Source organism: Egretta garzetta, unplaced genomic scaffold (genome assembly GCF_000687185.1).
Source record: "Egretta garzetta isolate BGI_Z169 unplaced genomic scaffold, ASM68718v1 scaffold79, whole genome shotgun sequence".
Taxonomy (NCBI): domain Eukaryota; kingdom Metazoa; phylum Chordata; class Aves; order Pelecaniformes; family Ardeidae; genus Egretta; species Egretta garzetta.
The window spans coordinates 4,422,461-4,427,348 of NW_009260791.1; positions in this window are offsets into that span (position 1 = coordinate 4,422,461).

The window sequence follows — 4,888 nt, forward strand, 5'->3', positions numbered from 1 at the left end:
TCCTGCCGAACAGTGATTGACACCAGAGGCAAGTCAGTACTTGACACCCTTAATGGATAAATTTCTCATCAGGCATCTGAAACTTGACAGACCTATCTGAGCTCCCCAGTGCGGTCCTGATTTTTGTGTACTCTGCTGAGATTATAGGGCTGAAGAGTTACTAAAATATGCAGCCCTTTGTTCCAGGTGTGGTCAATTAAACTCATTGTAAAGCAATGCTATTTTTTTCTGCAGCTGTGCAGAGAACCAGTGAATACCCTTGGGTATTTGCTGAGAGGGTTCAGGTTTCTTGCTCAGCACATTTCAGCAATCCTAACTCACACGAGCTTCTCGATGAGCTGTGAGCTTTCTATGCATCGCCATTCCTTCAGGTAAACAAGTTGGAGGTAGCTGCAACAACATTTCTCGTTATCCTGTCTCAAGAATGAAAAGAGGATTTAATCTGCAGGTTCTGTCAAATTTTTAATTAAAACTCCAAGACATTCTTTGCACTTGTGAGGTTTTAGTCCTGCAGTCTTGTTATTTGTGGACCTTATTTTGAGCTGGACAGGATGGTAAACTCTCAGTGGCAGTTTTAGGATGCATAGAAGTAGGGGTTGGTGAGATAGAAGGATATGTGCTGTAGTAACAGCTAAGGATGTGAAGAGTTGTTCTTCAAAAAGTTATGAATAAAGTAAAAGGGAAATGGATTTTGCAGCAATAGCCATTGACCTTCTTTCTCCTTTCTACCTTGCAGCTTAATGAAGTTGGTTATGAATCAGCTGAACACTGTGGTAGTGAGTAGTTTTTGCTCTATGCTTATTTCTTATATATTCGGTCCCTAATTTTAAGCATTGATTTTACTCATGATTTCACAGTCTGCATGAATTTTTTTTTTCTCATAAGAAAAGCAGTAAATAATCCTCCTAAGTGCATTTTACATTCACATGTAGGTACAAAACCATGTTAATATTTTCTTGTTGTACTTGTCTGAAAGGCTTATTCAAAAAAATTTCATCTTTACTATGAGCTAGTTAGTCTATTTAAGATGAATAAACCACAGACACTACAAAACAATGTGTCAGTACCTTGAAAGTACTTAAAGATAGATATAGGAAATGGTATTTTTAACTTTTTAAAAACTTTTAAACTTTTTAACTCCTATCTTGGTGAACTTCTAGATTTTCTGGATGTGTACATGGATGCAGGAAGATTTACTGGTTTTTAGAGGCCAAGAAATGTACCCCAAAAGGCTTCCCCCTCCGCTTTATAAGCTGATAATACATTGAAGTGAACCCTGTATTCTAAGGGATGGGGGAAAAACAGGTCTGTGAAACGTACCGTAAGTTGTCATGGAAGCTGTCCCTTCGGTTCATCACTCATCCTTCTGACATATTCAGAAATCTCTACGCTACAGGAAAGTCCTCAGCATTCAGTGTTGCTTGGGAAATATGAAAACTAACACAGTCCAAAAGAGAAATTAGTCGTGTGAATGTTCCCCATTTAGAGTCAGGGTACAAGCCAGGAACATGACCAAGCTGGTCTGAGAACAGCTATCCTTCATCTTTTTGAGACTGGTTCCTTGCAGGCCAGAGTGATGTGGATCCTCTCATGACCAAAACTGACCAAAAGTTCTACAACTACTTTAGTGAGCAGAAGCCATGGCTTTCCTGATACAGACATAATGCTGAGAAGGCCTGTTTGGGCCAAACAGCAATTTGAAGCTGCAGTTTGACTACTGCACTGATCGATCCTGACATTTGTTTTAACGAGGTGTTTTGGTTAGACCAGCTGAAAGAGCCACACTTATTGTTTCATTGTGGTGTCATTCCAGAAGTCTCCCTTGTTCTTCCATTAATGATGGGAAAACACAGCTCCCACAAGGGCAGGGAGCTTAATGACATGGAGACTGTTTTGGGCATTCAGGTTGCCAGCTTTGTGTGGTAGCGCACATGCTGGTTTGTGTTTTCTTGTCAGCCTCCAAATTTGATCAAGCTTTCCTTTTATTCATCTTCATTTGTTCCTGGAGTGTTGACACTTTAGGGGAGTTTTAGCCTCATTTTTTATCAGCAGTTCTATTAGTTTTACATTCTACATTAGGAATTCAGTTTTACATTCTAAATTCCTAGTTGCTAAGATCTGACAGAGCGCCTTCTTTAATCACATACTACTCTTACAGACTATTAGTTTTACAGAAGCAATAATCCTGGTAAAACTGGTTTATTACAGCAATTATGGCCAATTTCAGGTTTGCTACCAAGTCAGCTGCTGTCAGCATGCCCTTACAATTGTTTCACCAAATCCTTTAATTATAAATAATAATTATGAAAGAGAGCATGCTTCAATGTTGATAAAGAGTGACTATATTCTAATGTTGTGTTATCAATGTGAGGGCAGTTAGGGTAGTTAAGCACTGCATGATCATTCAAGTGACCTTTATGACTTGTCAATGAAATAAGAAGTTAAATGTATTTTTAAATGCCCTGAAAAGCTAAACTCTCACCAAGCCCCTTTAGGCAAAGATCAGAATTTTTTTTTTCCCCGCCCCAGGACAGCCTACATGCATTCTAATATTTTTTTCCCCGTATTTCTGTAGAACGTTAGGCCATCTGTGGGCAGACATAGACCATGGAGTAGGACAGCCCAGCTCTCCCAAGACCTGCGATTACAAGCCTTGTTTATGCATACTGCCCATACCTGATGAACTGATGTAGTGATGGCAGGAAAAAGGAAAAGTTCTCGTTTTTCTCTGTATTATATACAGTTGTTCCCCTGCTGTGTTCACCTGAATACCTCCCTGTTACAAAACTATTGTAAACTCAAGTACTGGCAGTGCTCGATGGTCTCCTATTCTCTGCCCATAGCATGCAATGATTAAATCTTCCAAGAAAAGAAAGGCTTCAGTTTAATTATGCTTTGTGATTTGAATATAGAGAACTTATTTGCTTAGCAAGAGGTCTGACTGGATGATCCCTGTGAGGTGTAATCTCTATGAATGTCTGAAAAGATCTTACTATGTCTTTTCCAGTAGCATAATCCCATCAGAACAGAGAAGGAAAGGGAGGGGAGGAAGCGGGTGAGAGAAGTACCTACCTTCCCTCCTCCTCTTTCACCTTCCACGGCAACACATGGTCGGGATGGAGGCAAGTGAGCAGCCATCCATCACAGCCTATGTTTGTGGTCTTCCCTCAATTATTTTAGTAATGATTATACTAACATGCAGTGAGCCCAAGAAAAATCATTGTCCTGTTATCCTGCATAGAGACATAATAAAATCGAATTCTCAGCCCGAATAATTTACAGTCCAAAATGACAGAAAGCCAAGGGGAATAAAGCATTACAACTTCCTCAAGAAGCTGGAGAAATGAGAAAATGAGGACTGGATTTTTAAAGATATTTTGATGTTTACACATTGAAATATTGATGGGCTAAATGTACATAGGAATATAAAACTCAGAGCCATAATATCTCTAGATCCTATAAATTAATTGCAGTTATACTCAGAAATATTACTAGCAATTTAAAAGAGCTTTTAGGTGAAAAAAAGTTTAAAGCAAAGGATTTTATTAATAAAAACCTGAATGGTTCTGTGCACTAGCTGTTAATTGGGTGACCTTCTACAAGAAGGACTTTTGCATATAGCCCATTCATATAAGCTTTGTAAATGCAAGGCAGCAGAACAGTAAAAACTTGATGAGGCATTCCTTTGTCTCAATTTTGCTAAGCAGAAAAAGGATGCTCAGTACTGAGTCACAACAACTGCTCTGTGGCCAACATACTTAGAGGGGAAAAAGGCTGGTTGGAGTGCTTGTTAGGGGAGATTAATTCAAACTAAATGAAATTAAAAAGATTACAGCTTTCCAAAGCAGTTACAATTAAACCTGACTAGCACCAGATGTCACAAGTTAAAGGGAGCACAGAGCGAGTGTGCTCAGCTTCATGAGAGACAGTGGGGACGTTTAATAATATAATTCACTTATCCATAAATTTTAGGTTTCTTCAAGGCTAGGCACCAACTGAGCAGGGTTTTGGTTGTCTGAATTTAATGACTTGACAGAGGATGCTGAGATTGAATTTAGAAGCAGAAAAAATACCACGAAGACCAGACTTGTAAATTGAGTTCTTGCAGTTGCTTTGTGGCTATCTAGGGGAACCAAAAATCTGTTGGCCCTATCCAAGTGATTATTAAAATTCCAAAGGCACGTGGAACTGTTTCAATGCAAATGTACAGAACTGCCCCATCTCTTCGGTCCAGTGCCCAGCTCAGTGCCAAGGCTGGCAGGGTTCCACAACTCAGCCGTTCCCCTACGTAGACCTCCTGAGATCTCTGGGCAAGGACACAAATATTTTCTCAACATGATGATAGAAAAATCTAATATGGGCTGATAAGACTGAGTTTCCTCAGAGACCAACCTGCTTTAAAACACAGCCACATAGAGAAAATTCTTCCACAAGTGGAAATCCTCTATCTTTAGCCTAGGCTAATACGAACTACCATCTTCTAACAAGACAACCATCTAGATATCTGCTTTTGTGGATAGGGCAAGTTTCACCTTAGATTGTTCACTCAGTTTTAAAGGTACTTGGAAGGAAATGGTTAATCACTGCTGTAATCTCAGTTCATTTCAGCACAATCTACAGAAAAGAATCTGCCGAGGGGGAGCAGTTTGCTTTATTTCTGACACAAAGTCTTCTCTCTTCTGCATATTAATGTGTTTCAACTTGTAAGGCGGATGGGGGTTCAACACAAATGTGAGCTTGTATCTGTCTGCATTCCCTTATCAGTCTTCATATAGGCTGTCGGCTTCTTTAGTCACTGCTGTTTATATTTTTAGCAAACCTTTGTATTTGTATGCAACAACAACCATGCTAAATAAAGATTTATGCATTCAAAGAGTAATTGAAAATA